This window comes from Geotrypetes seraphini, chromosome 14 (assembly GCF_902459505.1).
Source record: "Geotrypetes seraphini chromosome 14, aGeoSer1.1, whole genome shotgun sequence".
Taxonomy (NCBI): domain Eukaryota; kingdom Metazoa; phylum Chordata; class Amphibia; order Gymnophiona; family Dermophiidae; genus Geotrypetes; species Geotrypetes seraphini.
This window is the reverse complement of record NC_047097.1, coordinates 60,088,559-60,100,759: the sequence shown is the minus strand read 5'-3', so window position 1 is coordinate 60,100,759 and position 12,201 is coordinate 60,088,559.

The following is a 12,201-nucleotide window of genomic DNA, read 5'->3' as shown; positions in this document are numbered from 1 at the left end:
TTCTATAAAAGGCACATGCCATAAATAGAATCGTACTTACCCGCACCAGTGCATGTCATAACTTATAATGGTTTGTAGAAAGTGAATCTTTGTCCCAACTTAGGACGGATCCTTGACAAAGCCGTAGCGAAACATGTCGGGTCCAGCCGCTTGGTCTATTTACGTATAGGAAAGACTAATTACTACAAGCTAAGTAACAAGACATAAATAATATCGAAGAAACAATAATATAAAAGTATATATAAAAACTTTCATTGGGTTGAGAATAGTTAAAATTTATTTATAGAACTTTCAACTTTGACCTATGAGGATTTAACACATAAGTCTCCCCGGTAAAAAAAACAAACAAAAAAACCTAACACATGGGACGGAGGAGTAGTCTTTCTGAGGTCTTCAGCTGGAGCTAAGATAAGATGATATATGGCATAAAAAAGAAGGATTGAAGAGTTGTAATTAAAGAATTGCATTTAGAGTGTCATAACTTATAGGCACATCCAGGTAGGCCAAGGAAAACCAGGCCTAAATATCTTTGCCTATGTTGTGTGCAGATCGGACATATTCTATAACCGTGCACATCAATTGTATGAATGCCAATGATCTTCCCCCCTTGTCCCCTGGCTATGACCCCATTTTCAGATTCACCCACTGGAAATGATGTGCCTACCAATGTACCTACCAAGTTGGGCACGTAGCGTCTAATTAATGCCAATTAGCTTCAATTAATAGGAGTTAATGATTAGACTTATTATACAATTAAGCTGTGTGTGTAAATTGGTTATTATTATTATTTTTTTTTATTTATTCAATTTTCTATACCGTTCTCCCAGGGGAGCTCAGAATGGTTTACATGAGTTTATTCAGGTAATCAAGTCTTTCTCCCTGTCTGCCCCGGTGGACTCACAATCTATCTAATGTACCAGAGGCAAGTTTAAGGTGCAAGGTCATGCATTTGGGCTGCAAAAACCAGAGGGAACGGTACAGATTAGGGGGGTGAAGAACTTATGTGCATGACGGAAAAGCGGGACTTGGGTGGGATCGTATGTGATGATCTTAAGGTGGCCAAACAGGTTGAAAAGGTGACGACGAAAGCTAGAAGGATGCTAGGTTGCATAGGGAGAGGTATGGCCAGTAGGAAAAGGGAGGTATTGATGCCTCTGTATAAAGACTCTGGTGAAACCTCATTTAGAATATTGTGTACAATTCTGGAGGCTGCACCTACAAAAAGATATAAAAAGGATGGCGTCGGTCCAGAGGAAGGCAACTAAAATGGTGCGTGGTCTTCATCATATGGGGACAGACTTAAAGATCTCAATCTGTATACGTTGGGGAAAAGGCGGGAGAGGGGAGATAGGATAGAGACGTTTAACTACTTACGTAATGTAAATGCGCACGAGTCGAGTCTCTTTCATTTGAAAGGAAACTCTGCGATGAGAGGGCATAGGATGAAGTTAAGAGGTGACAGGCTCAGAAGTAATCTAAGGAAATACTTTTTTACAGAAAGGGTGGTAGATGTGTGGAACAGTCTCCCGAAAGAGGTGGTGGAGACAGAGACTGTGTCTGAATTTAAAAGGGCCTGGGATAGGCACGTGGGATGTCTTAGAGAGAGGAAGAGATAATGGTTACTGCAGATGGGCAGCTCTATGACCTCACAATGCAGGTGTAAAGAGCCTTAGCCTATAGGAAGAGGAGATGCAAATGTTAAGAGCCTTAGCCAATAGGGAGAGGAGGAGATAGTGGATGCTGCAGATGGGCCATTTGGCCTTTACCTGCCATCATGTTTTTATGTTTCTATAATCTTAAAGTTCTCTGACATCACAATGCAGGTGTTAAGAGCCTTAGCCTATAGGGAGAGGAGGAGATAGTGGATGTTGCGGATGGGCCATTTGGCCTTTATCTGCCATCGTGTTTCTATGTTTCTATGTTCTATTATGGGTGAAGGATATTGTTTTGTTCATTGATTGTCTGCTATCCCATCCTAAAATGCTCTTGAATTAAATCCCCTGTGCATTTTTGTCACTGTCATTGGCATTTTCAATTGGTCTTCCCTTCCCTTCCTATCTCATTCTTGCTGTTTCTCCCTCTGCCCCTGAAACCCTATCAGCCAGTTTAAACCAAAAATTATTTTTTGTATAAATAAACAATTAGTTGCCCTGTACCACTGAGGGCTGGGACAGGATAAATCCAGTCCCTGGACCTGATCTGCAGTAGAGGATTATATAACTCCAGTGGGAAGGCTGGTCTCTGTGACACTCAGACAGAGCTGGTGATAAACAAGTTGGAGTTCAGGGCAGAAATTTGGGAAGTGGCTTCAAAGCTCGCCAACAGGCTTTAGGTAGGCTTAGGGCCCCTCCGTAGCATGGGGGTCCAGGGTAATTGCCCTTTTTGCACCCCTTCTATGCCCAGCCTTGCGCCCAAGCAAACCTTCTGTAATCCCTGGCTCCCCACTCTAGATAGTTCACATCCTGGCACTATAACAGTCCAATATATACAAAAAAAACCCTCAAATGTGTATCGTTTAGGAAGCCTACAGTAGATCATGCAGCAAAAAAAGATAAATATGCAACAATTATATATAATATATTATATATGATATATGATATATTATATTATACATAATATGCAAAAAAATATATATAATAATCAACAGGCACTAATCGTGGATGAAAAGGCGTTTTTTGGAAATTGCCAGTGGCCATGCTTGAATGCTGGTAATGGTGTGGGACACATTCCTTTGTTTTTTGGGGTATTTTTCCCCATGTAATAGGCATAACAGCAAGTCCTTCCATTTTTGGCATTTGAAACATTGGCTCCAGATAAGTTCTTTTGTTATGTACTGGCAAGATATGCGTGAAGGGATTCCTAATCACACAATGAAATAGTTGTGCATTTAAAGAATGCTACAGTGAACGTATAAACGTTGCAAGCAGCATGTGACAGTTTATGGGTTTTGAAAGTATCGTTAACTAAATACAAATGGAGCTTCTTCAGACTGATGATGATGAGGTCTCAGGGTTTATGCATTTCATCCTTGAGGACCTGTTTATTGAGGTCTCTTCCGCCACGATTAGTATATATTTATTTATTTTAAAAAAAAAGTATATCCTGCTACATCCTCAGTTCTGAGCGGGTTCCACAGAAACATACATGATCACATTGTAACAAAAAAACAACATATGAAATAACTCGTATAAAATTTGCTTTCTACAATGGTTCAAACTCAATGACTCAAATACTCGGATTCGTGAAAAAATCAATATTATACTGAAATATACTTTCACGAATACACTTTCGTGAAAGTGTATTTCAGTCAAACTCAATGACTCAACATGTACATGTTTTGGCCTCAACCAGCCTGCCTCAGGAGTCTTAAGAGATTTGGGGGTGAAAAACACGCCCACAAACATCCAAACTTCCAGTATGATGATAAATATATTGACTCTATGTCAGTGTTCTTTAACCACCGGTCCATGGATCAGTGCCGGTCCACAGAAATTTCCTGCTGGTCCACAGACCCAAAACAGTGTTCGTCAACTGCCGATCCACGGTGCGATCGATGTGGCGTTATCTTCGAGCCAGCTCCCTCTTCCTCACTGATTCAGTGCACAAAGCCACGGGCAGTGGCTCCTACGGACATCCTGCGCCTGAACCGGAAGCCTTCTCTCTGACGTTGCAACGTCAGAGGGAAGGCTTCCAGATGAGGCATGGGACGTGCAAGGTGCAATTAGTACTATTAAGGGGGTGGGGTCTGGGGTGGAGATTGGTTAGAGATGGGCGGGGCCTGGCCCACGACTTAGCCCAGTGTTCTTCAACCGCCGGTCCACGGACCGATGCCGGTCCAGAGAATAATTCTTTTATTTCTGCCGGTCCATAGGTGTAAAAAGGTTGAAAAACACTGCTCTATGTGACCTAATGCACGCTGAAATTGAAACTTGTCCTCGTGTAAAATGTGCATATGTGGGCGTTTTTTTCACCCACAAGGCTCTTTAGACTCCTGAGGCAGGCCGGTTGAGGCCGAAACATGTACATGTCGAGTCATTGAGTTTGAACTGTTCAGTTATTTGATGAATGAAGGACTTTTGTGTAATAAATAGTGTTTACCAATCTTATTAGGACATATCCACTCTTTGCCTTGCGACTCTGCGTTTTGTGAATTTGGTTCTCCTATGGGCGTGGCTAACACCGGAAGTGGCATTAGGCAACCTAAGGGGTCCTTTTATCAAGCTGCGGTACGGGTTTAACAAGTGCATTGAGCAGGCGTTAGTTTTATAGCCAGCCACGGGGGTTAGTGCGTGATGAAATGTCCGACATGCTAACCTCGCTAGCGCGGCTTGATAAAAGGACCTCTAATCATCTACGAAGATGCGATTCACATCAAAGGCAGGCAGAGTTGAGCTTCTCTAACAGACTAATATATACATTGCTAAGTTTTTGAAATTGATTGATATGAACATTTTTACTTTTGTAAGTGCATTGTGTTAATTTTGAGCTACATGCTGGATTTTAAAAAAATTTTTTTTATTGTTTTATAAACTACAACAGTGTAGTACACTTGATTGAATACAGAAAATATTCCAGAGATTACATCATTTTATACAATTAGTATATAGAACCATAACTTTACCCACCCACCCTTCTATCAATTATTAATAATACATGACATCTGAGATGGATATCCTGGACATACAGATGGATAAACTGGACATACTGGCCTCACTTGTGTATGCTGGATACTATAGACATTTTTAATCTATATTTTCCCATAGCCTGGCCCAGCCTGTACCTTGCTGTCTGTGAACACATGTATCCTTTGAAATGCTAACCCAGCTGGCCTTTGCAAAATTCCTGTCTCCATGCCCTGCTGGGAGGATACTTCTCCAAGGTTCTACTGAGCTATTATCAGTGCTGTATGACTTCACATATGCCAGGCACCCTGGAAAGCCATAAAACATTTATAACAAGCAACATTCCTTGCAGGATGAAAGGGGAGTAAGAGATGTAGGAGCCTGATACCAAGACAGAACTCTTACCCAGGCTGGACATTTGCTGCCTGTCTCTGAAGCAAGTTATGGGAACCAAGCACAGCTGGGGTGCTGGAGGTCACCCTTGCCAACTTTCTGCATAAGACTATCTACAAGGACGCCATCCTGAAGATGCACAGCATTGTAAAACCACAAATTAGCATCTGCAAGGTGATAAGGATCTCAGAGCTGGAGGAAAAAATTTCACAAAGAATTTCTCTGTTTCTGCTCGGGCCCCCCTCCTGGGGGGGGAGTGAGAGAGGCATGGACTGGGGGGGGGGAGGAATAGTTAGGTATACATTTTTGTACCAATAGGGAAGTACATGACCAGAGTTCAGGGATGTGCTTTTTTGGAACGAAGGAAGAATTTCTCTTTATAAAAAAAACGTGCATCACAGGTAGAGCCAGAGAGATTCACTTGCTTATGATGCGGGGAAGTACTAGCCCCCTGCTAAGCATATGAGTGTAAGTTCTACTCTCCATTGCATATTCTGAACTGACAATATATTTCTTTCTGCTATGCCTTTGCTGCTGTAATTTTGTAAGTCTTATACTAACACTAAAAATATTGTCTGTTTTGGAAAATACAATGCCGTCTCGTAGTCATTCCAATTAGGTAAAATAAGTGGCATTACTTCACATCTTTATTTATTACATTGGTATGAAGAATTAATATCAATTTCTCAGTTACCTTTCCCTTCCCCAACCCCCCAACCCCGGATGTGTAAGGAAAAACTTAGAAGAAAAGTACATAAACCATTAATATGAAGCAGCAAATAAAGCCAATGGATTCCATATTTTTTTAAATGAAACACTGGACCCCCAAACATTTGGCATTCATTCTCTCATATTTGTATGTATTACATACATTTGTCCACCAAAATGTGTAGTTTAATCTATCATGGCTTTTCCAATTTTTCATGGTCAATTGAACAGCTATTCCAGTCAAAACCAGGAAAAGACGGCTGGATTTTTTTTTTGCCCGTGGCGTTAATTTACCCTTTCAAGTCAGAGAGTAACTTCCTCTGATGGGGTTTTGAGGCTTTTTTCCTCCGGTTTAAACAAGAGCAGAGTATCAGATCAGTCAGTAAAATGGCTCTGTTCTTTTTTATTAGCTGCATTGCGGAATGATCAGCCTTCTCAAATTTAATTTAATTTAATTCTTATATACCGCTAATAACTGTGAGGTTTCTAAGCGGTTCACAAAATGATGCATTACAAAGATACAATAGATAAAAATAAATAAGATAGGTATTTGGAAAAATTTCCCTAACTGTCCCAAAGGCTCACAATCTAACTAAAGTACCTGAAGAAACAATTTATGAAAAATAAAAATATAAAGACAGAGGTAGAGATAGAGATAAATATGATAAATCAGATCTTGAATTTCGCTTCAGGTCTTCCACTATGCTTAAGAGAAGATAGGACTATAGATCACTTTAAGGGCTCCTTTTACGAAAGTGCGCTAGCGTTTTTAGCGCGTGCTACAATGCCGCACGCGCTAACCCCGTGCTACACGGAAAAAACTAACGCCAGCTCTATGGAGGCGTAAGCGTGTAGCACGTGCGCTAAAACTGCTAGCGTACCTTCGTAAAAGGAGCCCTAAGATTCCTCTTTAAGGACGCCTATAATTACTAAATCTTCTTCGGCAGCATTCCTTCCTGTATTTTAACCATTTTAGCAACTCCACTACAGTTTATCATATGTAGTGCTTTTCCTCTATTTCTTTCTTCTCTCTTTGTTCTTTCCCTTTTCCCCGATGTACTTACCTTATTTGTTTCTGTCCTTGCAAAGATTGTATTTCTTCCCCTTTTTTGGCCTATTGTAGCGGTTCGTCATTTCCCCCTGTTAGTTGTAAGTGTTTAATTCGTGTTTTAATTTGTATAATTATTGGATTGTTATTCGCTTAGTAATGCCAGATAAGCGATTTTATCAAATTTTATTAAACTTGAACTTGAAACTTAAAAACCATGTCATTTCAGCATTTTTTAAACAATAATTTTATCCCTTTTAGATAAATTGATGTATATATATATACAGAGTCGAGTCCTATTTTTATTAGGGATGACTCGGTATATAAATCTAAGATTAGATTAGATATTTATCAATGATCTAGAGATGGGAACAACTAGTGAGATAATTAAATTTGCAGACGACAGAAAGGGCCTGTTTTACAAAGCCGGGCAAACGGCTGCTGCGTGGTAACGGCCCCGAAGCCCATAGAGATTTAAAGGGCTTTGGGGCTGTTGCCGCGTGGCTTTATAAAACAGGCTGAAAGTTGTTCACAGTTGTTAAATCACAAGAGGATTGTGAAAAATTGCAAGAAGACCTTGGGAGACTGGGCGTCAAAACGGCAGATGACGCGTAATGTGAGCAAGTGGAAAGTGATGCATGTGGGAAAGAGGAACCCGAACTATAGCCTTGTGATGCAGGGTTCCACATTGAGAGTCACTGCCCAGGAAAAGGATCTAGGTGTCATCGCTGAGGATACGTTGAAACCCTCAGCTCAATGTGCGGCTAAGAAAGGAAATAGAATGCTAGGAATTATCAGGAAAGATGGAAAATGTTATACTGCCCCTGTATCACTCTATAGCAGGGGGTCTCCAAAGTTCCTCCTCGAGGGCCGAATCCAGTCAGGTTTTCGGGATTTCCCCAATGAATATGCATGAGATCTATGTGTATGTACTGCTTTCAATGCATATTCATTGGGGAAATCCCGAAAACTTGACTGGATTTGGCCCTCGAGGAGGGACTTTGGAGACCCCTGCTCTATAGTATAGCCACACCTCGAATACTATGTGCAGTTCTGGTCGCCCGTATCTCAAAAAAGATATAGTGGAATTAGAAAAGGTACAGAGATGGGCGACGAAAATGATAAAAGGGACGGGATGACTTTCCTATGAAGAAAAGCTAAAGCGGCTAGGCCTCTTCAGCTTGGAGAAGAGACGGCTCAAGGGTGCTGTGATAGAGGTCTATAAAATACTGAATGGAGTGGAACGGGTAGATGTGAAACGCTTGTTCACTCTTTACAAAAATACTAGAACTAGGGGACACGCGATGAAGCTACTAAGTCAGGGGTCTCAAAGTCCCTCCTCGAGGGCCGCAATCCAGTCGGGTTTTCAGGATTTCCCCATTGAATATGCATTGAAAGCAGTGCATTCACATAGATCTCATGCATATTCATTGGGGAAATCCTGAAAACCCCGACTGGATTGCGGCCCTCAAGGAGGGACTTTGAGACAAACCGGAGAAAATACTTCTTCGCACAACGTGTACCTCTTTGATGTTCCTGGTTCGACCGGCAACCCCAACCTTCTGCTCACACCGGCGTCGGGTCTTCCTCTGACGTCACTTCTAGGCGCGGGTCCAGGAAGTGACGTCGGAGAAAGAGCTGGCGCGAGCAGCAGGTTGGGGGTTGATGCTCGTGTTGGGAACGTTAAAAAGGTACGGGGAAGGGAAGAGGCGAGCGTGCAGAATAGTGGAGAGGCGGATCGCCCACCCCCCCTCTTACTATACCGCTGTATATTACAACTGCATTTGCCCCCTCAGCTAACTACGAATATGAATAAGTTTCATTGTATAGCACTGAGAGCGTTAGCATCATATCCATGTTATCTGAACGTTTTAATGCATGCCTATGAAGATGTTTCATTTAACATTGTCTGGAATGCGCTCCTGTGCCATCTGTAATGGTATAATTTGTTCTGTTCTATAGTGCTGTCAAATGTTTATATTTCTGATACTGCATCGTGTTAGCCCTATTACTAGGATTCAATTTGCTATCTCCAAGCTTTCCTCATTGATTGTATTTATGACATTTACAAAATTGTAAGTTTTATGTTAAAACCGTACCTGCTGTACACTGTTTTGAGTGAGTCTCTTCATATAGGCAGTTAATAAATTCTAATAAATAAATAAAAAAAGATCAATTAATCAATCCTAGCTCTCTACTTTCATTTGGCACACAGTACCTCAGTCCAGCCCAGAACTGGGTTCTGAACCATAAGGTTTACTTAAAACCCAATATTTTAAAGCCCAATACTAAAAGCCCAAACTTTTAAAGGCATTAAACTGGGCAAGATGGCTCCTACTTGGTTAGATTCCGTTGGCCAACTCTACTGTTGATGTTCACCAGTACGTGACAGGATAGTGCTACTGAATACCAGTAAAGAATATGTGGTGGAGCCGGGGCCTTACCTGATCCGTGGCAATATTCAGTCACTAACCCCCAGATTCTATATGTGGTACCCAAATTTACGCAGGCAGAATTGTATGCTATTCTGAGATGTGCGCATTCATAAATTGGCTAATGAGACAGTTAATGCCAATAATTTGGGAGCTAATCAATTATTGGCAAGAATTTGGATTTACTCGTAGATCTTGCTAAGCTCTATTCTATAAAGATCCACAGACACAGTTCAAAAGGGGGCTTGGCCTCGAGAGGGGCACATCAGGGAGGTTCACTATAGATACATGCAGAATTATAGAATTTGGGAGATCTGGGTTTAACTTATACACCAGGATTTAATCCTGTTTATAGTTGACTTTTTTTTCTTTCAATAACTTATATTCCACATATCCTATAATTCTATGCGGATTACAAATTATTCAGCTTCTCAAGCATTTTTCCCCATCTGTCCCAGCCCTGGGGGCAATGGGGTTAAGTGACTTGCCCCGGGTCACAAGGAGCAGTGCAGGAGTCAAACCCACAACCTCAGGGTGCCGAGGCTGTAGCTCTAACCACTGCCAGAAGAAACCAAAATGGAATGACGATGTTCCTTAAATGGACTTTATTTGAAAAATGTCAAAGTTCCAAAGGTACAATAAATCATCCACATAAAATAAAATTATCCACATAAAAGTAAAATAATCCACTTGAAAACCTTAAAGGACCTAGTTCACTAGGGACGCAGGACCCAACACGGTCCGTGTTTCGACAAAGAGCCTTTTTCAGGGGTCCCTGAGGGTCCTATAATGGTGAATACATGGAGATGCTAATATGTGGTGAACCGCAAGTAAGATGCGGGGGGGGGGGGGGGGAGAGTGAAGGAAAGAGAGAACCAGAGAGAGAGCATGCTGGGGAGGGGATGAATGGGAGAAAGGGAAAGGAGATAGAGATTGTCTAGGTTGGGCTGGGGGGAAAAAATATTGGAGACAGAGCAGGTGTTTTACAGATGTCTGCTAGTAATAATAATAATATTTTAGACTAGCATTAATCCACATAAAATTGTAAACACACTGCTGTCTCAGTGCTTCAGAAACCAGCACGTATCCAGTCACACTTTCTGGAGGACAGCAGGAGTGAGATTGTTGTTAATGCCTGGAAATAAAGTGACTTGCCCAGAGTATGAGTGTCAGAGGTGGAACTGGAACTCGCATCCCAGAAGTACCATTACAGTTTAATCACATCAGCCTCAGGTCATCCCTTCTCTGCTTGCTGCAGACACTGCTTTTCACTATGACCTGTTTGCTCTCCTAATACATTTTGGGTTTTATGGTGCTGCTGGTCCAGTGAGGGAGGCAGGACTTCATGTCCCAGAATGCACTGAGAAAAGCGACACTGGAATCAAGCAAGACTTCTCATTCTGAGCCTCACAGGTCAAGACAAGTTTGCAACTACTCGGGCTCCTGAATGCACCATCGAATGGAGTATGACTGAAACCTGCTCCGCCTCTAAAGCTTCTGGTTTCTATGACACCCATCTACAATGAGACTGGGGCTGGACTGAAGTACCACCCAGTAACAGCCACTTGCCTTGTGAAACCTGCAGCTGTGTGTCAGGGTGGATAAGCGATGGGAGAGGACAGACTTATTTAATATCACTGAGCCATGTCTAAATCCAGAGACTGCTGCTGCTAGGTTACCCAGTGCAAAAAAAAAAAAAAAATTGATGATAAGAAGGAATAGGTAAAGATGGGGAAAGGGAGGATGCCAGAGGCAGTGAGCGGAGGTACTGCTCCATCATGGCAGATTCCCAGGCACACAAGCCTCAGATCAGAGTTCTAATCTGAGTTCCCTGGAAAAAAAATCCAGAGAGCTGCTGCTGTGGTTATTCGCAGGATCCTAGCGAAGGTAAGTTACTAAAAAAAATAAAATAAAATGCACGTCTCTTTGAACTTCTCAGCAAAGTCCTGGGAGTGAAGCCAATTTGGGGGGGTTCTAACCTGTCGGTGGAGCCCAGGTGATGTGATCTCTGATTGTTTAGGAAAAACCTTGCAAGATGACCAGGGGAGAGAGAGGTTCTGATGCTGGCATGGGGGGGGGGGGGCAGCAGTGTGTTCCTGAGCTGAATTTTCTGTTCTTGTACAGCAGAAAATACTGTAACAGATAAAAGTGGCGGGCATATGTATAGAGGTATTCCTTTCTAGGAGAACACCGACCATGAAAAAGTGGACATCAAATGATGAGGACACTAGCTGCTGTTCCCTCTTCAAGGAAGAATCTCTCTCTATATAATCGGATGTATCTGTGTGTGTGTGTATGCATAATTCTGAAACGCATGGACAGATTTTAACCACGCTTGGTAACCTACTGTGTAGGGAGATAAATTTAAGTATTCTGTGATGAAGGTTAATATATACTAATGTTTTCACAGCTCTAATTAAATATTAATTACAATAATTAATTTAATTAAATTATAGTGAAGTGCTCAGACCTTATAACCTAAAATATAGTGATGTCACTAAATTGAGGTTAACAAGGGGACCATCATCGCCTTCACCTGTCCCCTAACCACCCTTGTTGAACAAATGCCACTATCAGATAATCTCAGTATACTTATCTGAATGGGGTGGATAGTTGTTTGTCGTTAATTCTCAATGGTGACTATGTGCCCTTAAATCTTGTGTGCATAGCTAAAAAATGACTTGAACTTTTCTTCCATTCATCAAATACTCCCCATCCCCCCTGACTCGTTTCACCTCTTCATCAGGGAGGGACACTGGTGTAGGCTCACTGAGGTGGGACTGACGAGTTGGTCCGCCGCTTTGGGTCAGTCCCACCTCAGTGAGCCTACACCAGTGTCCCTCCCTGATGAAGAGGTGAAACTCGAGTCGGGGGGGATGGGGAGTATTTGATGAATCGAAGAAAAGTTCAAGTCATTTTTTAGCTATGCACACAAGATTTAAGGGCACATAGTCACCATTGAGAATTAACGACAAACAACTATCCACCCCATTCAGAT